Consider the following 27,466-nt stretch of genomic DNA (forward strand, 5'->3'; position numbering starts at 1 on the left):
GTATTAGGTGGCTCCATCATATCCTTGTGTCCTTCTGATAACTCCTCCATCACTCCATACTGCTCATCCTCCTCTTTATACTCTTCTTTAATATCAATATTATCACCCTTGAGGTTTCCACTCTGAATATAAAATAAAATAGTAATTGTAACAAACATGCTGTGTATAAATCAGATCTACCAATAATTGTCAGTCATCTACCTGATGATGGTGGGGGATGGTGTGACCTTCCTGTGTGGAATCCCGGGAATACAGAGGATGAGGACATCTCTCTGGTGGGTTCCCATTACTGGATCCATCTGTAGGAAACACACACACTGACTGAATACATTGTTTCTATGTGTTTATCAGATGATGGGGGATCTAGGTGGAGCCTCCGTACTGCTCTCTCCTTTACAATAAAGTCTCCTCTTACCCGGTGATGTGAGGGGCGGCTGATTGTCCATCATGACGTCCTTGTAGAGATCCTTGTGTCCTTCTAAATACTCCCACTCCTCCATGGAGAAATAGACAGTGACATCCTGACACCTTATAGGAACCTGACACACACAATGATACAGTCACCATCCAGACACATCCCTTGTCTGTTACTGAATAATGTCCCAGAATTCCCAGAATCCTCCTCACCTCTCCTCCATCATCTCTCTGGTGACTTCTAGAATCTTCTTTCTATTTCTCTATTCTATCAGGGAGGGAGGTGGAGGCAATGTGATGTCATATGATCTCCAGACTTCACAGGAGGAAAACTCTAGATCTGAAAACAAATAGTAAAATCAAATGATATTCCCAGAATCCTCCTCACTATACCATTTAAGTTTCCATTATAATAAAGCCATACTTCAGGCTGAAGTATAATTTACCCACACAGGACCCCCACACTACGCAGAGTGTTGTAGGCATTCTGGCACCATTACATACAATGTAGGACCAACAGTTCCACTTTGCTAGTGAGGATGCCAAGGGTCCACCCACTAAGAGCACCAGAAAAAAAAGCCAGACATGCTGAATCTGAATGGAGGGATGTATGAAGCTCCCATGTAAACCAAATCATTGTTCCTGTGTGTGTCCTACCTCTCCTAAACTGAAGCGTGAACTTTGACCTTTACCATACAGAAATCTGTCAGGAATCTGTGAAAGTAAGCTCTCATGTGATCAGGTGATGTGCGGAGGAATGGAGTGTAAATACCAGACAAAGTTCTCCAGAGCTCCTAATGGTGGGGATGGATTTCGCTGAGTGCAGGTTCCAAGTTTCCATCCCCCAGGGTCACTGCAGGTGTGGAGAAAAGCTGTGTAAGAGGATATGGAGGAGAGATGAGGAGGAGATCCAGGAATCAGGGTAAAGGTCAGGACAAGCAATAGGCGAGAGCATCCAAGTGATGAAGTCGGGGTCACTACATAGAAAATCAATCCAAGGAAACAACAAGCAGGATTGTAGTCCTGTTTCTCAGCATCTTGTGGGGATCTTTGTGGCAGTGCCGAGGTGGCACCATGTTGGAGATTCAGTCTCGCTCCTTCCTCTGTGTTCTGCCGGAGGGCTCTGTAGGGACACAGGCAGCTGTGGGTGGAAGCAAGAGCTGATGGTGACAGTAATGCGGCCACTGAAAAGGAGAAAGATCGGCAGCGGAAGCTCAGTGAGTTGAGTCCTCTCATGCCGCTGTCCTTCCCAGTCCACCCCTGACTTCACAGGTTGGGTGCCATCATCTCCCTCCTCCTCCTCCCCTCACCCTCCCACCTGGCAGCGCTCCGAGCCACATTCCTGTCTGAATAATGTGTCCGAGTTTCAGGCAGAAACATTATTCAGACCAGTGAGAGTGGGCAGACAAGAGCCCAGGTGCCAGGATGCCATTTCTAGTCACCATGGTGACCTGGGGTTTGTTGAGTCTTCACTTATGGTGACCATAGAGACATGGAAATTCAGCTTGTTCAGCAGGAATCGGTCACATTTCCATCAATGTGTGGTCACTGCCGAATAAAAGTCACTCGATCAGCGGCTGCAGCCAATAGCTTCATCACTGATCTGTGTATTCTGACAGCGGAGGAGCGCCCCCCATTGTCAGAATACAATATTGCAGCGGGGAGGATTCCCCCATCCCCCTCCAATGTGTTGATGGGGGAATCAATTCAGTTTTTTCACCCAGCCCGCTGGCTGAACGATAAAACTGAACCATGTATGTCCAGCTTTGAAAGAAATATATATTAATGATCAACTGATCCCCCTGAAGGGGTTAATCTACGGATTACCTCCTCTGCTGTGTCTTCTCTCTGCTTCCTATGGAACGTCGTCCTGTGTGTACCTGACATCACTTCCTGTCTTCCATAGAGACTTCCTGTCTGGGCAGAAGTGAGATCACCACCTTGTGGAGCTCAGAGGAACTGCAGCCCAGGAAACATCTCGTAGTGTGAACACGGCACTTGTGCTGTGTTTATGTACTGTATAGCCTTATAGATGGGTCATCTCCACTCCCACCAAGGGGGATAGAAATATATTACTGCTCGAGGGGAGACATTTTGGCACCTTTGATTTTGCAGTAAAATTGATGTCAAGTTTAGTCATGTAGAACATCTGTTCTATGAATACAAAGAACCCCAGCCGAGAGCAAAGGGTGGAAATGGCTCCTGATCCCCAGATTTGGGCAGTTATGTCACCAATATAAATTGAAAAAACCTGCATTATGTGTAACAACTCAAATACCTACAGAAATAACTTATACCGGACTGCTGCTGTAACAAAGGTAAGTATTCCCTTTATCAACTAGAAGAGCATTATGTGTCACAGCGCTGTCCTATTGTATGTGCACATAAATCATTACAAATACACTAAAATATGTGTATACATTCATATATATAAAGTGCTAGGTGTTACATAGTTATATAGTAGGTGAGGTTGAAAAAAGACACTAGTACATCAAGTCCAACTTATGTGTGTGATTACATGTCAGTATTACATTGTATATCCCTGTATGTTGTGGTTATTCAGGTGCTTATCTAATAGTTTCTTGAAACTATCAATGCTCCCCGCTGAGACCACCGCCTGTGGAAGGGAATTCCACATCCTTGCTGCTCTTACAGTAAAGAACCCTCTATGTACAGGTAGTTTAAGATTAAACCTCTTTTCTTCTAATTTTAATGAGTGGCCACAAGTCTTGTTAAACTCCTTTCCGCGAAAAAGTTTAATCCTATTGTGGTGGGTGGTAGGGGTAGGGCAGGAGCAACAGGCTTGAGCCAAAGTGGGAAGTTGCAGAAGGTGCGTTCAATTACTTTAAAGGACGCACCAGACTTGGTTGAGTGGCTCGCTCAGCCTTACTCTTCTGTCCCCTCCTCATCCTCTCAATCTGCACCCTCTTCTTCACTCTCTGCTATGTGCACCCCCAAAGACACTACCACCAACAACACCACCACCACCACCACATACCTTCCGCTTGAGTCACAGGAATTATTTTCCGATCCATATCAAGACATTTCTGATGCGAAGCCACTCTTGGTATTGGATCAGAAAGAGGAGGCAGCAACAATCGCTACTCAGCAGTCTGACGACAGTACCCAGATCAGCCCAAGGAGGAGGTTGGTCCCCGGTGTTGCTGCCTACTCCGAGATCTCTACTTATAGCGGTGGGGAAGGTGACGTTGATGATGACGTGTCTACTGATGTCACGTGGGTGCCCACAAGAGAGGAAGAGGAGGGGAGTTCAGAGGGAGATATGGACCAGCAGATAGGGAGGAGAAGCAGGAATAACTTACATTGCACAGGAGGGACAAAGCAGACTGCAAATGTATCAGGAGCGAGTCATCGACCATGTACGGTCACATCTGGCACTCCCAGGACACCGGCACATGGCTCCGCGGTGTGGGCTTTTTTTAACGTGTCCGCTGCTGACAATAGCGTTGCCATCTGCAATCTTTGCAGTCAACGCATTAGTCGCGGTAAGCCCAACACTCACCTAGGGACGACCGCCTTAAGAAGGCACATGAGCCGCCATCACCGAGCCAAGTGGGAGCAACGGAACACACAAAGCCACACTCCAGGCTCTCACCGTCCAGCCTCGTCTTCTACTTCTCCTTCTCCTCTCTCCTCACAATTGTCCTCCACTCCACCTTCCATCACGCCAAGCTCACATTTTTCTGCAAAAAGGCAGGCTTCCGTGGGCCTAATGCTCGAGCGTAAAAAAATGATGACGCCGGATAACTCTCTTGCCCAACGGTTGATGGCTGGCTTGACAGAACTCATAGCCCGCCAACTACTGCCATATAAACTGGTGGACTCGGAGGCCTTTTTGCAAATTTGTGGCCATTGGAACACCACAATGGAAGGTCCCAGGAAGGAAGTATTTCTCACAGAAGGGCATCCCAGAGCTATATGGCCATGTTCAGCGGCAAGTGAATGTATCTCTGGCACACAGTGTCGGTGCCAAGATACATCTGACCACAGACACGTGGTCTAGCAAACACGGGCAGGGAAGGTATATAACTTTTACTGCCCACTGGGTGAACCTTCTGACGGCCGTCAAGCATGTAACCCGTGGCACCCGTGTAGATTTGGTTTTACCACCACGGATTGCATGCAGGCCTGGCTCTTTTTCTCCTCCTCCTCCTACTCCATCCTCCTCCCTCTCCTCCTCGGCTGACTCCTCCTTTTCCGCTGCTAGCGTCTCTTCCGCTGCGCCGCACAAGCTCCCCAGAACCTATTCGACATGCCAGGTGAGACGTTGCCATGCCGTGCTGTGTCTGTTGTGCCTGGAAGCCAAGAGCCACACTGGCCCGGCACTCCTTTCAGCTTTGCGTTCACAGGCAGATCAGTGGCTAACACTGCTCAATTTGACAGTTGGTAAAGTGGTGTGTGACAACGGTGCCAATCTGCTTAGCGCATTGAAACAGGGCAAAATTACGCACGTGCCATGCATGGCACACGTCTTAAACTTGGTTGTGCAGCGATTCGTTGTCAAATACCCGGGGGTCCAGGACATCTTGCGGCAGGCAAGGAAAATCTCGGCCCATTTCAGAAGATCTTACATGGCCATGGCTCACCTTGCTGACATTCAGCGGCGACACAATCTGCCGGTCAGACGTCTTATTTGCGATTGCCCGACGCGATGGATGTCAATCTTCTATATGCTGGATAGGCTGCTTCAGCAGAAACGTGCAGTTAACGTCTACCTGTATGAACTCTGCGGCAGAACCGGTTCTGGGGAGCTGGGTTTTTTTTAACCGCGCCAGTGGCTGCTCATGCGCAACGCATGCAGACTTCTGCGCCCATTTGAGGAGATCACCAAACTGGTCAGTCGCAGCCAAGGCACCATCAGTGACATGGTACCTTATGCCTTCTTTATGGAGCATGCATTGTGTCGTGTCATTGATCAAGCTGTGGAGGAGCAGGAGCGGGAAGATGAGGAAGTCGCAATGCTGGATGAATTCCCAGGGGGGGATTCTCTATCTGAGACAAGTGATCAACAGGAGTCTGAAGAGGAGTCAGAGGAGGATGGTGCCGGGGCGGATGAGGAGGAGCAAGAAGAGCATGCTTTAAACCTTTCTGGGATCCCTGTTGTGCGTGGATGGGGAGAGGAGAATGAAGAGGACAACATTATCCTGGATGATGAGCAGGAGCCTGGCCACCACACCGCTTCCACTTTAGTGCAAATGGAGGCCTTCATGCTCCAGTGTTTTAATAGGGACCCCCGTATAAAAAGCATAAGGGTCAAGGACCAGTACTGGGTGGCAACGTACTTAGACCCCCGGTACAAACACAAAATGGCGGAAATGTTACCGCCGTCACAGAGGGCTGTCAGAATGCAGCACTTCCAGTCCTTGCTTCGAGAAATGCTGCATTCTGCTTTTGCGTGCGCTGGCAGAGGAGCAATTCCCACTCCCAGAGAAGGAGTTGCGGGTACCAATCCAACAGCGCCTGCAAGAAGAGGCCGGTTTGAAGATGTGTTGGTGACTTCGGATATGAGGTCATTCTTTCAGCCGACCCATCGACAGGTGTCATCCGGATCCAGCATCAGGGAACGCCTAGACCGTCAGGTGTCCGACTACATCGGGTTAACGGCCGATGTGGACGCTCTGAGGAGTGATGAACCCCTGGACTACTGGGTGGGCAGGCTTGACCTCTGGCCAGAGCTTGCCCAATTTGCAATCGAACTGTTGGCTTGCCCCTCATCCAGTGTCCTGTCCGAAAGGACGTTCAGCGCAGCAGGGGGGATCGTGACCGATAAGCGTACTCGCCTAGCTCACGACAGTGTTAACTACCTCACATTTCTAAAAATGAATGAGGCATGGATCTCGGAGGAATTCAACACATGTGACCAGTAGACCATGTATATGTCTATAAACATTTTTTTTAATCGAGCACGAGCACAGAGACCTTCTTTCTTCATTTGGCTCACTTCCTTGTCCAAAAAAAGCACACCGTACTATATGCCCGTACCCTCCTCTTGAGGTTGAGCGGTGTCATATTTCTACTGGGGCTGCTTATTATGAGGGGCTCCCACCATCCCTGTGCTGTGCTGACATCCTCCTGGGGCTATACCTCTGCTGTGCATATTATGAGGGGTTCCCACCATCTCTGTGCTGTGCTGACTTCCTCCTGGGGCTGTACCTCTGCTGTGCATATTATGAGGGGCTCCCACCATCCCTGTGCTGTGCTGACATCCTCCTGGGGCTGTACCTCTGCTGTGCATATTATGAGGGGCTCCCACCATCCCTGTGCTGTGCTGACTTCCTCCTGGGGCTGTACCTCTGCTGTGCATATTTTGAGGTGCTCCCACCATCCCTGTGCTATGCTCATTATGAGGGGCTCCCACCATCCCTGTGCTGTGCTGACTTACTCCTGGGGCTGCTTATTATGAGGGGCTCCCACCATCCCTGTGCTATGCTGACATCCTCCTGGGGCTGCTTATTATGAGGGGCTCCCACCATCCCTGTGCTATGCTCATTATGAGGGGCTCCCACCATCCCTGTGCTATGCTGACTTCCTCCTGGGGCTTCTTACGGTGCAGGTGTCAGTGCTGTATATCACGGTGCTGATGTCAGTGCTCTCTGTCACGGTGCTGCTGTGAGTGCTGTATATCACGGTGCTGGTGTGAGTGCTTTATGTCATGCTGCTGATGTCAGTGCTCTCTATCACGGTGCTGCTGTCAGATCACTCTATCACGGTGCAGGTGTCATTGCTGTATGTCACGCTGCTGATGTCAGTGCTCTCTATCACGGTGCTGCTGTCAGTGCTGTATATCACCGTGCTGGTGTCAGTGCTTTATGTCACGCTGCTGATGTCAGTGCTCTCTATCATGGTGCTGCTGTCAGTGCTGTATATCACGGTGCTGGTGTGAGTGCTTCATGTCACGCTGCTGATGTCAGTGCTCTCTATCACGGTGCTGGTGTTAGTGCTTTATGTCACGCTGCTGATGTCAGTGCTCTCTATCACGGTGCTGCTGTCAGTGCTTTATGTCACGCTGCTGATGTCAGTGCTCTCTATCATGGTGCTGTTGTCAGATGACTCTATCACGGTGCAGGTGTCATTGCTCTATGTCACGCTGCTGGTGATCATCTCCTGCACCCTCTTCTTTGCCTACCCTGGTCCCTGACCTTCCCTCTCCTCCATTGCCTTCATGTGCTCCACAGTCCTGAATTGTCACAACAATTTCCCATATAAAAAAAGAATGCTTGTAGTTGTCAATCCCAGATTCACCTCATACATGTGTTATGTCATTGGCCATGTGGTGGGACTATGTTTGCACAGCTATTAATTATTTTGTGGCTGCAAATTTGACCTGTAGGTTTGCGAAGTTTGCCTCCCATTGAAGTCAACGGGGTCCGCCGCGAACGTTAAGGTGCGCGAACTATCGGCCGCGTTCGCGAAACGTCCCGTCGGAAGTTCGTCCATCACTACTCACAACCTTTCCTCATATCTAAAATATCCTCAAGACCCTTTATTAGCTTGGTTGCCCTTCTTTGTACTCGCTCCATTTCCAGTACATCCTTCCTGAGGACTGGTGCCCAGAACTGGACAGCATACTCCAGCTGCGGCTGGACCAGAGTCTTGTAGAGCGGGAGAATTATTGTTTTATCTCCGGAATTAATCCCCTTTTTAATGCATGACAATATTCTGTTTGTATTGTTAGCAGCAGCTTGGCATTGCATGTCATTTCTAAGCTTATCATCTACTAGGACCCCAGGTCCTTTTCCATCCTAGATTCCCCCAGAGATTCACCCCCCAGTTTATAGACTACATTCCTATTTTTGCCACCCATATGCATTTTTTTTTAATTTTTCTACATTGAAACTCATTTGCCATGTAGTTGCCCACCCCATTAATATGTTCAGATCGTTTTGCAAGTTTTCCACATCCTGCAGAGAAGTTATTGCCCTGCTTAGCTTAGTATCATCCGCAAATACAGAGATTGAAATGTTTACCTCACCCTCCAGATAATTTATGAACAAATTAAATAGGATTGGTCCCAGCACAGAACCCTGGGGGACCCCACTACCCACCCCTGACCATTCCGAATACTCCCCATTTATCACCACCCCTGCCAATGGACCTTATTTTTTACAGGAAATGTTTATGGGGAACTGTGTCAAATACTTTTGCAAAATCTAGATACACCATGTCTATGGGCCTTCCTTTATCTAGATGGCAACTCACCTCCTCATAGAAGGTAAATAGTTTTTTTTTGGCAAGAACGATTCTTCATGAATCCATGCTGATTACTGCTAATGATACCATTCTCATTACTAATATATAGTCCCTTATCATCCCTTCCAAGAGTTTACGTACTATTGATGTTAGGCTAAGTGGTCTGTAATTCCCAGGGATGTATTTTGGACCCTTTTTAAATATTGGTGCTACATTGGCTTTTCTTCAATCAACTGGTACCATTCCAGTCAGTAAATTGTCAGTAAAAATTAGGAACAATGGTCTGGCAATTACTTGACTGAGTTCCCTAAGTACCCTTTGGTGCAAGCCATCTGGTCCCGGTGATTTATTAATATTAAGTTTCCCAAGTCTAATTTAAATTCTGTCCTCTGTTAACCATGGAGGTGCTTCCTGTGATGTGTCACGAGGATAAACACTGCAGTTTTGGTTACTGAAGCCCCCCGATTCCCTCATGAAGACTGAGGAGAAGAATAAATTAAATACCTTCGCCATCTCCCCATCTTTTGTAAGCAGATGTCCTTCCTCATTCTTTATATGGTCTGTCCTCCATTTTTTACTGTTTACATACTTAAAGAATTTCTTAGGATTTGTTTTGCTTTCCTCCATTATGTGTCTTTTTCGTGTTCTATCTTAGCCATCCATATTGCACTTTACATTTCTTCTTGCATTCTTTATAAAGTCTGAATGCTGATGGTGATCCCTCAACCTTGTATTTTTTGAAGGCCTTCTCCTTTGCTTTTATATGCATTTTTACATTGGAGTTAATCCATCCAGGATGTTTGTTTGCTCTTTTAAATGTATTACACAATGGGATGCATTGGCTAATGCCCTTATTTAATATGCTCTTAAAGCAAATGCATCTCTCCTCCGCATTCTTTGTTCCTAAGATTTTATCCCAATTTATGCCTTCTAGCAAGGTTTGTAGTTTAGGGAAGTTGGCTCTTTTGAAATTCAGTGTCTTTGTATTCCCCTTATGTTTCCTATTTGTGTGATTTATACTGAAGCCAATTGACCTGTGATCGCTGTTTCCTAAATTGCCCCTTATTTCCACATCCATGATCAGGTCTGTATTGTTGGTAATCAGTAGATCCAGTAACGCTTTATTTCTAGTTGGTGCGTCTGCCATCTGACCCATTAAATTGTCCTGCAAGACATTTAGAAACTGGCAAGCCTTAGACAAATGCGTGATTCCCTCTGCCCTGTCTATGTCCGGATAGTTAAAATTCCCCATTATGATAACACTTCCCATCCTTGTTGCTAGTCTGCAAGTCTGCTGTGCTCAAAATAATATTCTCTGCAGATCTACTGCTTCCACTTACACCTACTTCATTGATCGTATGGTGTATGGTGTATCAATAAATTAAGTAAACTGAACCATGTGAAAATTCATATACAACATAAAGTGCTTTGTACTCATGTTTCTGTTCTCTTCATATCCACTGTTTCCACTTTGCACCTACTTCTTTAATCTTATAATATTTGCTATATTGAATGAAAGAAAAATCGGTGCAAATTCATGTAATCGTACAATATTTTGTGCTCAGTGTAGTATTATCTGCAAGTCCACTGCTTCCTCGTTGCATCTACTTAAATTTTCTCAAAAAAAGTCCACAAACCAATGAAAAGTTGATAAGGTGTGTAAGTGCTCCATGCTCCAAACTGTGCCAGCTGTAGTGTAGCCATGCCTTCTTCCACCTCTTACACACGTGATGGTGAGGGTGCCCCCTTAGTGGTGCTTCCCCACTCACCAGAGCAATATGACTCCCAGCTTTTCATCTACCACAGTCACCAACATCCTTCACACTCTCCTCACCTACAATGGCAAAGGAACTGGATCCTCCTTGCTCACTCCTGCAAGTCTGCTGTGTTTTCTGTCAGTCTCCCTCCTAGACTCCTCCTCTGACCACTGTTCCAGCAGGAGCTCCACCTCTTCATACAGAGCTCCGCCTCTTAATACACACTCAGAGCTCCGCCTCTTTATACACACTCAGGGAGGAGAGAAATGGGAAGGGTATTCAGTACATACACACACAGCACAAGGCTGTGTTCACAATACAATACGTTTCTCTGGGCTGCAGCTTCACAAAGTGGTGATCTCACTTCTACCCAGACAGGAAGTCTCTATGGAATACAGACAGGAAGTGATGGAAAGTACATACAGGTGTTTCATCAGATTAGGCGACCCGTCAGAATGTGTAATGAAAGTGACGTTTTGTCGCCACCATCTTGCTACACCCCACACTCCTCCACAATAAGGATACACTGAGAAGGGGAAGCGGACATCTTATTACACCTACTGGAGTTTTGCATTTTACACTTATATTTAACATTAAAGCTCCTCCGCTCTCAGATTACACAGATCAGTGATGAAGCTATTGGCTGCAGCCGCTGATCGAGTGACTTTTATCCGGCAGTGACCATACATGGATGGAAATGTGACTGATCCCTGCTGAACCAGCTTAATTTCCATGTATCTATGGTCACCATAAGTGAATTCCTCCCACCCTCATCTCCTTCATTATATAAGTCATGCTGAGATAACCTCCCACTGAATGAGCATTGCAATATTCTCATTTGTCGATGAGCTCCTTCTTGCTATTCCTCGTCCTGCATGTTGTCTCCTTGGATTGATTTTCTGTGTAGTGACCCCGGTTTCATCTCCTGGGTGTGCTCATCTGTTGCTTGTCCTGACCTTTATCCTTATTCCTGGATCTCCTCCTAATCTCTCTTCTATATCCTCTTACACAGATTTTCTCCGCACCTGCAGCGATCCTGGGGGGTGAAAACTTGGCACCAGCACTCAACAAAATCCAACCCCACCATTAGGAGCTCTGGAGAAAACTGTCCGGAACTTACACTCTGTTCCTCCCCACGTCACCTGATCACATGAGAGCTTACTTTCACAGATTCCTGACAGATTTCTGTATGGTAAAGGCCAGAGTTCACTCTTCAGTTTAGGAGAAGTAGGACACACCCAGGAACAATGATTTGGTTTGCACAGGAGCCTCATATAGAGGACCCCTCAAATCTTCCCATCCAAATGTCACTCCATCCAGAGTCTATATGTCCTATGACATCACACTGACCTCACAGCTCCTCCTCCCAATGTCCCTCCAACTTTTTTTTCTTGTGATGTTTTTAGGAGGTGGGTGGACCCTTGGCATCCTCCCTTGCAAAGTCTTGCATTGTATGTAATGACGTCAGAACTCTATGCTACACTTTGTGGTTTCCTATAGGGGAATTCAAATCTGGTGTCGCCTTGTATGGTATTCCCGGGGTCTCAGAGAAAAGTCCGGGATATCCAAAATAAATCTGTTGTGATGTGATGTTGTTGATCACAAATTCTCAGCTGCTGCCACTCCTGGAGCGGCCGCAGCTGGGAATTTGTGATCAACAACATCACGACAGATTTATTTTGGATATCCCGGACTTTTCTCTGAGACCGCGGGAATACCTTGTCCCTGAGGATCTGTTTCATCCTGGCTAAGATTTGTATCTGAAACAACCTGTGGGTTGGCTTCTGCCTCCTCTGCATCCTTTTTACCCCGTGTCCGCCACCAGGGGGGTGCCTGTTTGTAGGGTACCTCAAAAATTGTCGTCTCTGACATTCAGGATTACCTTTTTGTGGATTTTGTGGGTGACGCCTCTTGAGGAAGCGGCTCTTTGTCACGAAACCGGTCGAGGAATACGTCTAAACCCTCTATCCAATGGCCCCTGATCTGTTCGAGGGGTGCCTGATAAAATCGTAAACCTCAACACCGTGTATCTAACATGCTGTTTACTTATTATGCTTATTTTTTGATTGTCCTTTCTAAATTCATGTCATTGTTACTTTGATCTCTTTAATAAATATTAATTTGCATTTTAATATATTCTAATATGGTTTATTATATATAGGTATCATAATAGTCCCCTTCTCCTATTGCTCAAGGGTGTCTTCTGGAGTTACCCATATTTGAGCTACCCTTTGATTCCTATAGGGGAACTCTATACAATACTTTGCAGCTCCTATAGGGGAACTATATACTATACTTTGTACTTTCCTATAGGGGAACTCTATACTATACTTTGCAGCTTCCTATAGGGGAACTCTATACTGTACTTTGTACCTTCCTAAAGGGGAATGTTATACTATATTTTTCCGCTTCCTATAGGGGAACTCTATTCTATACTTTACAGCTTGCTATAGGGGAACTCTATACTATACTTTGTACCTTCATATAGGGGAACTCTATACTATACTTTGTGGCTTCCTATAGGAAACTCTATATTACACTTTGCGGCTTTTTATAGGAGAACTCTATACTATACTTTGTGGTTTCCTATAGGCGACCCTATACTATACTTTGAGGCTTCCTATAGGGGAACTCTATACTATACTCTTTACCTGCCTATGGGGGAACTCTATACTATACTTTGTGGCTTCATATAGAGGAACTCTATACTACATTTTGTGGCTTCCTATAGGGGAACTCTATACTATAGTTTTAGGCTTCCTATATGGGAACTCTATACTATAAGTTGTGGCTTCCTCTATGGGAACTCTATACTATACTTTGTACCTTCCTATAGGGGAACTCTATACTATACTTTGCAGCTTCCTATAGGAAACTCTATACTATACTTGCAGCTTTCTATAGGGGAACTCTTTACTATATTTTGTGGCTTCCTATAGGTGAACTCTAAACTAAACTGTGCTGCTTCTTATAGGGGAACTCTATATTATACTTAGTGGCTTCCTATAGGGGAGCTCTATACTATATTTGTGGCTTCCTATACTTTGTGGCTTCCTATAGGGGAACTCTATACTTCACTTTTAGGCTTCCTATAGGGGCACACTATACTATACTTTGTGGCTTCATATAAGGGAACTCTATACTATAATTTGTGGCTTTATATAGGGGAACTCTATACTATACTTTTAGGCTTCCTATAGGGGAATACTATACTTTGTGGCTTCCTATAGGGGCACTCTATACTATACTTTGTGGCTTCCTATAGGGGAATGCTATACTATACTTTGTGGCTTTCTGGTGGTCTAGTGTCCTCTGCTAAGAATATGCAAGTTGTAGGATATTATGGGGTAGGTCCCAATAAAATATTTTTACCATCCAGCATCTCTATCTTTTTTTCAGTATCACCCTGGGTTACCATTCTGGACCTGGCACTGGTGGTCATCACTGGGGATTATCACTGATGGGCCTGTACTGATAATCAATGCTGAATATCAGTGCAGATCCCCCCTGTCAGGAGAGCCGCTGATCATATCTCCTCCACTCGCACCTTGTCAGCATGAATAAAAAAAATCCGATAACCGGCACTTCCTGGTTACCATGTGATTAGCTTTGATTGGACACAGCTGTTCACATGGTAAAGAGCCTACATCATAGGCTCTTTACCGAGATTAGAGATGCGATGTGTCAGGGCAATTATTTGTAGTGTAGTTTAATTTTGTAAAGGCTGTTATTGGTATCTTTGTTGTGCTTTTTATCTTGTTCAATTATTGTTGTGATCTTGTGCTGTCTTTGTTAGTGTGTCTGTGTCTAAATAATTTCCCAATTCCCTTGGTATTGATAAAGTATTCTGTAAAGACTCTCAATGTCCTTTATTTTTACAAAATACCCTAGAAAAGTCTCTCATTGTAAATCCATCGTCAATCTCGATGCCAACTCCCACTGACTCCCACTAAGCCGCCACACAGGAGCGATCTCAGACGGTAACACTCACTAACTGATAGCGTGCTGAAATGTCATCAGCTATATAAAGGAAGGGGCGGGGATACTGATGACATCATTGCCCAGATATGGTTATATTCAGACAATGATGTCATGATCTATGCCCCACCAATTTGCCTACGTGGCCATGTAAGGGAATAAGCGGGGTAAAGTCAGCAGTTGCTAAGGACACAGCGGTTGTAGGCAGCCATTGCTTGCCTAGAAACCAGTGACAGTCAGAAGCCGTCATATTCATCTGCAACAAATGCCATAAACATTGGATGTTCAGAAGAATGTGGGAGGAGCCAGTGTTCATCCAATCTTCTGTTCAGACATAGAGATCCTCCCGAATGTAGATTATTTTCAGTGTGTGGAAGTGATTGTATCTGGCAGGCAGGGATCTGTATGTGTGTGTGTGTATCACTGCCTGGTACACCACTCATATCACACACTTCAGGTAATCTGCCCTAAATCATGTGTTCGGGGGGGTGGCAGTGGAAAAAGTCATCACACCAGGATTCTAGATTGAAGGATCGCTTGGGGGATCCTCTGAATTGTGTGGGATCACTTGTCTGCTCCACACTCCTTATGCAATGTACACGCGACCGGGCTTTGACGGACTAGGTCCAACAGTCTTTCTGACTCAATTTTGGCAGAGTTCTAGTGGACTTTCTGAATGAACGGACTTGGACACACACAATCAAAGTCTGCAGATTCGAACGTGATGATGTACGACCAAACTAGAATAAGAAAGTTCATAGCCAGTAGCCAATAGCTGCCCTAGCGTTGTTCTTTGTCCGTCGGACTAGCACACACGAACGGATTTCTCAGTCCGGTGGGAAAATTTAAAACATGTTCTATTTCTAAAGTCCGCCGGATTTTTAGCAAGCAAAGGTCCAATGGAGCCCGCACATGATCGAATTGTCCGACGGACTCGTTCCGTCAGACCTTTGCTGTCAAAAAGTCTGGTCGTGTGTACGCGGCATTAGATTGCATCAGAGTGTATGAAAGATTTGTATCTGCCTTTGTGTGTCCAGCCAGATAAATGTAGGAGAGTCTCCCTCCAGTGGTGGTCAGCAGTATTGCAGGCTGTGATATCTATATCATAGCTGGTTTTATCCTCCCAGAGAAAGCTTTCCCCTCATTCCTCTCCACCAATCAAGGATCTCACTCCAGTTAGAAAGTCACTGTGGGCATGATTTCCTTGACATCCAACATTGGTGTCAGTGAGATAAAATCAGCCACATTGTTGGCTTCAGTGAAATAAAATAGGTCCCATCATTGGTGTCCCTGTGATAAAATAAGCCCTATTATTGGTGTCAATGAGATAAAAAAAGTTCCATTGTTGGTGTCAGTGAGAATAAAGTGTAACCACAACCAGCATTGGTGATCAGTGGTGGTACTTACCTGATCACACACTCCCACTGCCTCTCTGATATCGGAGTTCTACTATCACTGTCAGAAAGGAGATTGCTGCTCCCCACAGTCTGTCATAATTGCAGTGCCTGGTAATGGGACCCAGAGAGTGTTCCAGCCGTCATCTCCTCACTGACATTCTGCACTCTGAGGCCTAGAACCTGTGAGATGAGGACATGATGGGACAGTGTAATAAATCCTAGGACTGCCCATCATTTGAAAGCAATGGCAAGGCTGTAATCACATGAGGCATTTCTCGGGGCTGCAGTTCCTCTGAGCTCCACAAGATGGTGATCTCACTTCTACTCAAACAGGCAGTCTCTATTGGAAGACAGACAGGAAATGATGTCAGGTAAATGGCTTCCTCAGGGGAAATAGGACTTGACCGGTAATGTAAAATAAGTTACCCAAACTCAACCCCAGCATGAGGCGGGTCAAGCGAGCGCCCAGAGGGTGGCGCCTCAACTGAAAGGCCACCTTGATGTGACTGCAGGAGGCAAAAAGGCAACCAATAAAACCAATCAAAAATATAGATAGTTTGAAAAGCAGGGGCACTGAGAAGACAAGGAACCAAGTGTATAGATAAATTGAGTTGTATCTAAAAACTCTAATGGGATATATAGTAGCTCTATTATTGATAGCATATAAGTAGGTAATGGATTAAATAACCCAAAGTTTCCACAGCTCAAAAGACACCTAAGCTTGTAAGCAGCCAATTAAAAAGTATCCACTAATTGGGAATCCATTGATACAGTCATACACGCAGATCAGCGTCCCCATAGAACCAGCACCATAATAATCCCTCCCTTCCGAACTATTCGCCTTTGTAACTAATTTTTGGGATGAGGTGCCGCTATTTCTCTACAATCATATAACTTGTGTGAAGAGATCAGGGTGTCACCAGTACAGTACAGTGTCATCATATGACCAGTGTCACCAGTACAGTACAGTGTTGCTCATAGCAATCACATGATACCTTGGACACTAACAGAGGCCTGGTACTGAGTGCCTCAGTTGGTGCCAAGTGTGCATAAGCTTAGCAATGTACCAGTATGTCTCTCAGCCTGAAGCTTTTGCCCACCCACAGTAAATGTACTGTAGGTGGGCGGCAAATAGTTAAAGTATCACCTATGAGCAATTTTTGGGTACCAAAGTTTGTCTTCATTGCCCTGATACACACAATATTTTTTTCTGTTCAATGCATTCTTATTATAGTTTTACTTCTAACAAGATTGCAGTTAAAACATAAGGTAATAGTAAAGGTATTAGCCCCCTGTTCACACCGGGTGCGGCTTGACAGTTTAAAGTTGCAGGACAAGTCACACCCTATTTGCAATTATGTAATCATTCAGCACAATTGAGGCAAACTGTATGCAGGAGTGTATCCTTTCAGAGATCTGTTCCCAGCTACACTGCTTGCTTGTACTATAAGCCCTCCTGGCTGCTCTGAATATCTCCCAGGCCAAGGTATTAAAGGTTTAAGCCCAACACTGTCCTTTAGAAGGCCAGCTACATATGGAAGTCTCTCCTTTTGCGAATCCCTGAGTGTGCGGATGTACTTACTCTGCCCTCCTTGCTCCCACTGCTTTTCAGGTGGGATTGCAAGTCAAACAGCTCTACTGATTGCATCCTCCTGAGCCAGGGAAAGCCCAGCCTGGAGATGGGGTCTCCCCTAGACCTAGGAGACCCCTCCTAGGCCACTGACAGCCTCCTCAGCACTCCATCTTCTACCAGACTCCTCTGCTAGCATGGCTCTCCCATATTTAAGGGCCGGCCTAGCCACCCTTCCAGGACAGTATGCATGGGGATTGACCAGGTTCCCCTAAGTATGCAGATCAACTCTCCTGGACCCCCCACCTACTAACATCTATAAATAAATGTGTCCATCTCCCTGCGAGCGATCCCTGTGAGGTGTACACAGCTCCAGTGCTGATAGGTGCCTCAGAACTATGCTGGAAAGCACCGGCCCACTGGTGACATAATTATTGGAAGATAACTGGGCGTGGCTACACATTTCAGGGCATGTGCCCAGTCAAATGCATTAGGGGTGTGGTTTTACTACGTGTGTGGGCCAGCAGAGATGAGTGGTGGTAATCGGAGGTGGCTGGTGCATTGAGAACAGCCGTATACACACTGACAGCCGCTGGACAGGGAGAGAGGATCGCTGTATTGCCGGTGTTTGCTGGGCTATGCTGATTGGTTCCTATGTGAGTATATTTTATAAATAAAAGCAATAAGATTTTCACACTATTGCAGGTTTAATTCTCTTTTTTTGGGAAGATCTGTGCCGTATATATGAGGAGATGGAGCAATAACATACTATAATACTTGGAGGGAAATCAGAAGATGGAGATCCAGTGGAATTATGAGGCTAGGAGGAGGATATACTGGGAGGCCGTGCCCGGCTCATCCATCCATTCCGGATCTTATGCTGTTTTAGCCCAAATCCTCACATTTTGGGCATATTTAGCTGGTGAGGGTAAGTCCTCCAGTAGATGATGGGCTGCACTCCAGTATTTAAGTCACAGCGGTGAACAAAAATATATGAAGTCGGTGTATGTGCATGGAGAGTTTTGTCTTTTTTCAACCTGACTTTTGTATTTTTTTAACCTGACTGTCTTTTTTCAACCTAACTATGTAACTATGTAACTATGCTACACATTATGTGGACTGGATTGTGCTGATAAGGATACATTCTATAAGTTTATGTTGTATATTGATTCACTGAGGGGTGTCTAAGAATTCTGGGTATTGACATCCTGTTATTTATCTCAAACTATATTATAATTTCTGATATGAATTGTTGTTCATGAGGCCCTCCGAAGAAGACGTGATGATGAAACGTGTTAAGATAAGCTAAGATTTCACGTAGGATCTTGAATCTGGGGTTTGATTTGTATTATTTAGAGATGAGTGATGTTTCTATCATTTATATTACAACCACATTATGGCCACTAAATGGAGCAAAGGAAATCGCATTATGAAATCAAAGATGTTCAATATTCATCACAACCAGGTGAATGGTCACATTCATTCAACTATTTTATTTTTTTAAAACAGACCTCTAAGTGTTTGTGAAATCTTACACCACAATATGTGCTCAGCCAATGAAAGGTAATGACTCAATTTTTATTTTTATCCTGCTATCAATGGCCAATATGGTACAACACTTCATCTATGTCTTTGGTGATCTCTGATCTTCTTATGTACTGATTCTTACATGATGAAGATCGACTATGGAGTATATCTGAGGTGTATATCAGGGTGTGCTTCTTCCCCACATGAGAGCTGTGATGTCCAGCAACATTCATGTAGAAAACATTTCCCGCACTGAAGGCACTAATACACCTCGAGGGTTGTGTGGGATCCCTGATGTACAGGAAGACAGGACTTCAGTGAGGAACAATTCCCTCACTCAGGACAGGAATACGGCTTCTCCCCTGTGTGAGATCTCTGATGTCTGTAAAGACTGGACTTCTCTGAAAAAAATTTCCCACACTCAGAACAGGAATACGGCTTCTCCCCCGTGTGAGTTTTCTGATGTGTGTAAAGATGTGACTTCTGTGAACAACATTTCCCACACTCAGGACAGGAATACGGCTTCTCCCCAGTGTGAGATCTCTTATGTATGTTAAGATGGGACTTCCGTGAAAAACATTTCCCGCACTCAGGACAGGAATACGGTTTCTCCCCAGTGTGAGATCTCTGATGTATGTAAAGATCAAACTTCCGTGAAAAACATTTTCTGCACTCAGGACAGGAATACGGCTTCTCCCTTGTGTGAGATCTCTGATGTTTGTCAAGACTGGACTTCACTGAAAAACATTTCCCGCACTCAGGACAGGAATACGGCTTCTCTCCTGTGTGAGATCTTATATGCACATGAAGATGGGATCTAAAACGGAAACACTTCCCACACTCAATACAGGTAAACCTCTTCTCTGTTGGAAGGACGGCACCATCCCTCACAGTCTGAGGTTCCTCAGGATAAGAGGAAAACGATGGTCCATCTACACTGTGTGGTGCTGGATGGACATTTGAGATAGCCGGGTTTTCTCCTGGACTATACTGTGTGATGTCCTCATCTTCTACTTTACAGTCTGGAGACAAAGTGAGACGATCCTCTGAGGTTTTCTTCTTCTCTCGTCCATCTATTAAAATAGAAATACAAAGATTATTACAAGACATGAGCTGATTGGTTCCCCTAAACCAGGAATCCGCCCACATCAGGCAGCTTTGTCTCTGAGGATCTTACAATTCCCCCCTCAAGGTAACTAGTAAATGGGTCCTCTGATCTCCTACCAGTTCATTTCTTTATTCATGGACCTTAGTCAGAGAGTGAGGAAACAACGAGAACTGTCTTTTATAGGAGTGACAGTGATGAGGGGATTATAGGACGAGTGTCCCCTCCCCCTCTATTACTCATTGCCATCTTCCCAACACAAGAAGTCTTGCACTTTCTTATTTAGTCCATAATTCAGTCATGGATGACAGCAGGGCTGAGCCCCACCTGAGGTCAGAGAGTGAGGATGGGGGGGGGGGGGGGGGGAAGAACAACCAAGACAAAGACTAGACTGATCCTGAAGACCACCATCATTGGGTTATTGACTCCTCCCTCATTATCAGTTTCTTTTTAAAGTTCCAAAGTATGAGAATGTTATCACATTATTATCAACATGCAAAAGTCTGTGCTCCAATCAAATCATCAGATATGATATGTCCAGCTGGTAGAAAATGGGTGTAACAAAAGAAAATACATAATATATTTATATATAGCAGTGGGTAGGGAGCAGAAGTCAGGACTATGTAACGTACAACATATTGTATAATATACAGCAGATAGGACTATATAGTATCAGAGTGATGTAATGTACAACATATATAGTGCAGGGGTATATAGTGCAGGGGTCAGGAGTATGTCATGTACAATATGAATTATATAGTGTAAGGCTCAAGACTGATAATATTGTTATTCAATAATCAGTGGAAGCTTAAATGTTTACATTAGATATGTTGCAGAGGTCCCACACCGCTGCCTCCCATCTCCCGAGACTGCAGTGACTTGGGTCTGAGACTATACAGACATATACCTTCACCCGGGACAGCCAGCAGACAACAGAACAAGTAACCCTGGGAGAATTGTTCTGTCAGAGATCTTACTAGACTCAGGCATTGGGAAGAAGACTAAAAGCGCATACCCCAGGTGCCTAGGTCTAGTAACACCTATGATGAAAATCAACATTTTGGGTGCATGGCTTGCGTGCGCACGAAGATGGCAACCTAAGCGTAGAGCTCCTCACGGCCGACCCGATGAATGCAGCTTAGTGGCAGGAAAATTACCCCATTTAGACCCCCAGGTATCCACCACAATCCCGCGGTACTCACCGCACAGATGTCCCACAAGTGGAGCCAGGAAAGAGGCCCAAAAAGCTCTCGGCCTTCTTCTTCCAGCTTAGCCGGACACAGGGAAGAAGCCAAGATGGCGCCACCGGAGCCACAGCGAGATCATCCGTGGAATATACGGATCTTCCAGATGAGCATCCACATGAAATAAGGGGTGGATCAGCAACCTCTTCTCCCCACGACTCCTCTCCTGCATCTCCGATCTCCCAGAGCCCAGTTAAATCAAGGATGCGGATGGATCCCTCTCACCAGGCCACAGACACAGTGAGTACAGGTCTGCACAATGATAATGCAATCTCTTCACTGCAATCCTCAATAGCTGCATTCCCAACATCAGGGCAGCCTGTATTAGATACCACAATGAAAGATATGCTCATGTCACTCCACTCCTTCATAAGATTTCTCTGGAGATGAAGCATATGGATGATAGAGTGCAGTATATAGAAAACAAAATGGAGGAGTACACGGATACAGTGAATGAATTAGTGGATGCATATACTGAGCAAAAAGATGACTATGTGGATCAAAGCAAAGCTGGAAGACTTTGAGGACCGCTCTCGCCGCAATAACATTAAAATACACGGCATCCCTGAGTCCATTCCACCCACAGATTTGCACAAGTACGCTAGCACCATGTTATCTAACCTACTGCCAGAATTATCTCCAATCAAACTCGCCCTTGACCTTATTCACAGTATACCTAAATTACATCACCTAGAAGAAACTATCCCCAGAGATGTACTCCTGTGGATTCACTTCTATCAGGCCAAAGAACAAATCCTTTCAAAGGCAAGGGAAGTATTGACCCTTCCAGCACCATACTCAGATATACAACTGTTTGCAGATCTGTCACAATTTACCTTACAAATGTGAAGGCAACTAAAGATGGTAACAAAAACCCTAACTAACCATAAAATTGCATACAGTTGGCACTACTCAGCTGCTATACTGGCCACATACAACAGAACCCATCACACAATCTCTACCATTGAAGGAGGAATGAAACTTCTCCATACATGGTGAATCATCCCGGAACCCCCACACACAAGATGCAGTGTTCCGTCTATCACACAAACTGTTCTAGGAGTAGGGTGGGACTTTTCTCACAGCGCAGCCAAAGTTTTCACACTCACACTTGGAGACACAGCGGGAGATGCCCGCAGACTGTGTAATCCAGGCACAGGCACTGACTACAGTGAGGCTGCGATTATGGGCACAGTGAGTCTGCATTATGGGCATGGTGAGACTGCATTATGGGCACGATGAGGCTGCCATTATAGGCACGGTGAGGCTGCGATTATGGGCATGGTGAGACAGCATTATGGGCACGTAAGAAAGCATTATGGGCACAGCGAGGCTTCGGTTATAGGCAAGGCGAGGCTGTGATTATGGGCGCGGCGAGGCTGCGATTATGGGCACGGTGAGACTGCGATTATTGGCACGGTAAGGCTACGATTATGTGCATGGTGAGACTGCATTATGGGAACGGTGAGGCTGCGATTATGGGCACGGTGAGCCTGTGATTATGGGCACGGTAAGGCTGAGATTATGGGCACAGTGAGGCGGAGTTTATGACGTGTGACGTCCTAGCCATGCCCTGCTATGTCCGGCTTCGGCCGTTGCCATAACAACGGTTCTGAATCAGCTAAAAGTAGTTGGATCTGTATGTGCATAATTAATCAAAATTAGTCGATTAATCGAACACAAAAATTTTAATCAGTAACAGCCCTAGTGTGAACCATTCGGCATAACGAGCTTGTGGAAATCAGCTTTATCCCTTAGATGTGATATCCTTTGCGCCCAAGAGACATTTTGTTCAAAATGCATCTCCCCAGTGCCAACATAGGCAGTTCCCACATATCTTTCAAACCTGCTATTCTAAGAAACAAAGAGGCGTTCTAATAGCCATCAGGAACACTCTTTCTGTTCAACTACATAATTGCATTACAGATACAGAAGGACGTTATATTTTCCTACTTTGTACTATCAACAATGTACCCTATACTTTGGTCTCCATCTATGCCCCAAACCAACAACAGATGCACTTCCTCAAAAGGACACTGCATGCAGCAAAAAAAAAAAGAATCCAACAAGACCATCTGCTGATCTGTGGAGACTTCAATTTGGCCCCAAAAAACACCATGGACTCGACTGCAGGTTCCAAAAGACATGCATCCCCTCTAGACAAATTTATTACTTCTAATGATTTGTTTGACATGTGGAGATGTTGTCATGCGGGCGAACGAGATTTTACCTGCCTCTCGCCACAACACCTACTCATGAATTGATCTATTTCTAGCTGATAAATGGTTACTTCATAACATATCGGCCTCCACTATCCACCCCACCACCTGGTCAGATCATGCCCCTATTAGCATTACTATAGCCGCTAAACCATCTCAATCTAGTTCCTATCTATGGAGGGTTAATAATTACCTTCTCAACACTCCATGCCATTCCGCCCCCTCAAACAACAACTAGAAGAATTCTTCTCAATTAACTCGGAATTAGTACCTGACCTGCTGGTGGTGTGGAATACCTATAAGGCTGTTATAAGAGGTGTATTTATACAAATGGGAGCTAGAGCAAAGAAAAAGAGAACACAGAGGTTAGATTTTACAGCTGACATAACAACCTCTGAATTTTTAAAAACAAAACCAACCTCTCCTCCAATCCAAAATTTTTTCATTACACCTTGAATTGCGCTCTATAAGCCTTGAGACGTTTGAAAAAACCTATAGGAAATTTAAGGTGGAGGGCCACCCTAAAAAACAAAACTACATTAAAATGTTCCAAAGACTCCAAAGACATGCAGGTACATTAATTGTCTTCTGTCCAAAATTGGCACTAGTATATGAATGGGGACCTTGGATTGTGGGCTCCTTGAGGGTAGGGACCGATGTGAGTGTGCAATGTACAGGGATAGGGACAATTGTAGACACTCACTCAGGTTGAACTGGATGGACTGTTGTCTTTATTCAACCTAACTATAAAAAAAAAAAAAAATGTTTAAAACTTACCAGAAATGACTGTTGCTAGGCAGATCGTCCTAATCTGCCTCTTCCTATTCCGCGGTGATCTTCGGTCTTTTCCTACGCGCGTTGTCTTCTGGGGAATAGGGCGCGGTGTGTTCTGGGAACTGTGTGTGTGCCCCAGAACACAGCGTGCCCCATTCTCAAAGCGATGCGTGCAGGGCAGGACTTAGGGTGGTGGGGGCCCCTGGGCTTGAGTCACTTTCGGGCCCTACCTTCTATACATTACCGTATTTATCGGCTTATAACAAGCACCCCGAGTTTAGGAGGGAAGTTTAAGGAAAAAAACTTACATTTAAATGCCTATCAATGCAGCCTTATCAGGGTCCATCTGCAGCCTTGCCCATCCATCTGCAGCCTTGTCATTGCAGTCTTGAAGTTTAAAAATGGCGCCTCCGAGATACAGAGTCCTGCGTATCTCGGCAGCTCTTAGGTACTCTTGCAGTCCCGAGCGGAGCCGAGTGTACTCACAGTTCGGCTCACAGTCACGCCCAGTCCCTGTGTTATGTCCATCATAGAGCGTGACTGGGCGTGACTGAGCGGAGCCAAGCAAAGTACACTCGGCTATGTATCTCGGAGGGGCCCCCTATTGGGTGGGGCCCATGGGCTTGAGCCCAGTCAAGCCCAATGGTAAGTCCAGCCCTGGATGCGTGACTCACGCATGCACAGTAGGAAACGGGCAATGAAGCCTCAAGGCTCCACTGCCTGTTTCCCTTAGATAGAATGGCCGCACTGGGTCCTGAGAGCTGAGGAACGGGTCGGCCTCGGGCAGCCGACATCGCGGACACCCTGGAGGCTGAGGCTTGGTGACCTCAGACGCTACCAGAGGAGTGATAAATGCTATCCACCATGTAGAAACCACAAGCACACCTTCCATAATCCTATCTCTAGACACGGAAAAAGCGTTTGATCTCTGCCTTCGCCTTGGTCACATCACAGAAACTCTCTCCTGCGATCCTGTTCAAGACTTGCTTTGCCGACATACCTTCTGGCTCCATATCCTGCTTACTGTTCCACTACATTGATCCCTGACTTCTGGCTTGCTGAACTTTGGCTATGTTTTGACTACATTTGACTATATTTGTTCTTTTTACTTTTATTATTAAACAAGTGTGATTTAACTGTAAGTCTGATTTCATGGTTTCTGACAATAATTTAATGCAATCAAGATCCTATGCAACATGGAAAGTGCGCGAAATAACATACATAACGGATCTGATCAGCAAAGAAAAAATGTATTGGAAATATAAAAGAACAAGGTTTGGGACTTTATATGAAACATGTGTAAGGGTACCCTCGTAAGGGCTGCTGATTTGGTTACTTAGCAATCTGCCAATCACTCTTCTGCCAGGCTCTTCCCCATGCTTTTATTGCAGGATACAACTTGGGTGGAACGAAGGGGTGTTATGAGATGCCCATAAATTAGTGTATTGTATTACAATACTGAATAGCCTTGGCTTGAACGTTATTGCACATCTAATATTCTTGGCAAGTTATTGATATTCTACTTCTTCACTTTCAATTTTGACAAAGAAGTGAATAATTCCACCTTGCAGACTATGATGGTTTCCGGGAATCAAAGATCCAGAGGCCCCGAAGGGGCAAATAGTTAGACAACCACACAGACTTTGGAAGATATTACCAATGTGCTAACCAGACCAGAGACAGCACAGTATATCCCCCCGATTGGCCTGACACATGGTAATAGGTGGACTACTGCTCCCAGCCAGTCCTTTGCTATCAATGCTGTGTTCTCTGGCCACAGCATTCTACACTGTTCTTGATAACTTCTCTTGTTCTGTACACTGCTCTTTGGTTACTTCGACCATTCTGTGTCCCCGGTCACAGAACGCTGCTCTACTCTCTTCTGCTTTACTGCTACTTTTTATATCCTGATCTTGTCCAGCATTCAAGTCCTGTGTTCCCTGGTCACAGCAGTCTGAAACTTTGTTAAGATGAAGATCTTTATCTTAGACTCCCTCTCTACAGTTCCTCCATCCCTCCCCTGCGCTTGGCGCATCCCGCGTGGGGATGCCCAGAACAGCATCTCTCTACTCCATGCTGTCTTTCCTGGAACTCCAGAAGCATGTGACCCCAGCTTATATGGGAGGCCTGCCCCCTGCCAATACCAGAAGATAATTGGTCAGGGCTCCTCCCATGAACTGCCTGCCACTCAGATCTGAAGTCCAACCTCTCTTCCAGAATCATCTCTCTGAAAGCAGGGCAGGCATCATTGAGTCAGAGTGTAGGTGGCCACAACCCCTACTACACTGAACACAAATCAAAATAACCAGTCCTAGCCTAAACCACAGGCTTGGCTAAATTTACCTGCACTTGGGCCCTGAAGTAGAAAAATCCAATTCTAGCACCTACCTTCAGGTAGAGGGTGCTACACATGCAGCCAGGGAGATATCACAGCATCACACTATAGTAATGTCTGGTGAGTAAACTATCAGTTAGGGCCATATATCAAAACATAGTAGCATAATAACCATCATTTACTGATCACCCAGGTAGACATTACTGTATACTATATACCATATTACTAGTCACTATATTATAGAGGGCCCTGCTCGTTAGAGTTTACTCACCAGACATTACTATAGTAGGATGCTGTGATATCTACCCAGCTGCATGTTTCATATAAAGTCTCAAACCTTGTTCTTTTATATTTCCAATTAATCGGGGATGGAGGCACATTCCTTGTCCTCATACAAAGTCCAAAACTTGTTTTCCCTTTTTCAAAGAAAAAATGAAACCATTCCCCACACCTACCAAACTCAGAACTATTCCTTTACATCCAAACTCAACATTGTATTGCCACACTCCCAACATGGTCCTGCAAAATTCCTTAATTGGCCTGGATCTTCTTTAGAACCCCCACACCACGTCAAAAAGGGGACATCACTCTTCTATAAAATCTTCACCAACAAAAACATATCTTTACCAAATCAACCCCATTACTTAGATGGTAATCAGATGTAGAATGTACCTATACAGTAGATCAATGGGAAAAGGCCATATAAAACCACCTGTTGTTCCACCCTATGGGAACTGTCAATCAAACTGACATAGCTTTGGTACCTAAACCCTGATAGATTGTCTAAATATGACACAAAATTAGATGATAAATGTTGGAGGATGTGTGGACAGAGGGGAGACATGCTCCACATATTCTGTAAATGCCCCAAATTAACACATTATTGGGAATCAATCTTCCAATTACTCTCTGAAATTACTCAAACGATAATCCAT

At 45.2% G+C, this 27,466-nt stretch overlaps 3 protein-coding genes across 3 annotated transcripts in view; 1 reads left to right on the forward strand and 2 right to left on the reverse strand.

Annotated features, from left to right (window-relative positions):
• LOC143989688 (uncharacterized) overlaps positions 1-2,309 on the reverse strand; it is a 162,172-nt gene extending 159,863 nt beyond the window's left edge. Inside the window, exon 1 of the mRNA XM_077489957.1 lies at positions 2,242-2,309. The gene's annotated coding sequence lies outside the window, so the exon portion shown is untranslated. The remainder of the gene's footprint in view (positions 1-2,241) is intronic.
• LOC143986898 (uncharacterized) overlaps positions 1-27,466 on the forward strand; it is a 1,277,526-nt gene that overhangs the window by 669,443 nt on the left and 580,617 nt on the right. The gene's annotated exons all lie outside the window — the stretch shown is intronic.
• The window catches only part of LOC143989993 (uncharacterized), a 41,554-nt gene that overhangs the window by 3,466 nt on the left and 10,622 nt on the right, over positions 1-27,466 (reverse strand). The gene's annotated exons all lie outside the window — the stretch shown is intronic.

The sequence above is a fragment of the Lithobates pipiens genome, unplaced genomic scaffold, assembly GCF_037356315.1.
Source record: "Lithobates pipiens isolate NorthernLeopardFrog02 unplaced genomic scaffold, aLitPip1_a1.2 Scaffold_18, whole genome shotgun sequence".
In the NCBI taxonomy this organism is placed as follows: domain Eukaryota; kingdom Metazoa; phylum Chordata; class Amphibia; order Anura; family Ranidae; genus Lithobates; species Lithobates pipiens.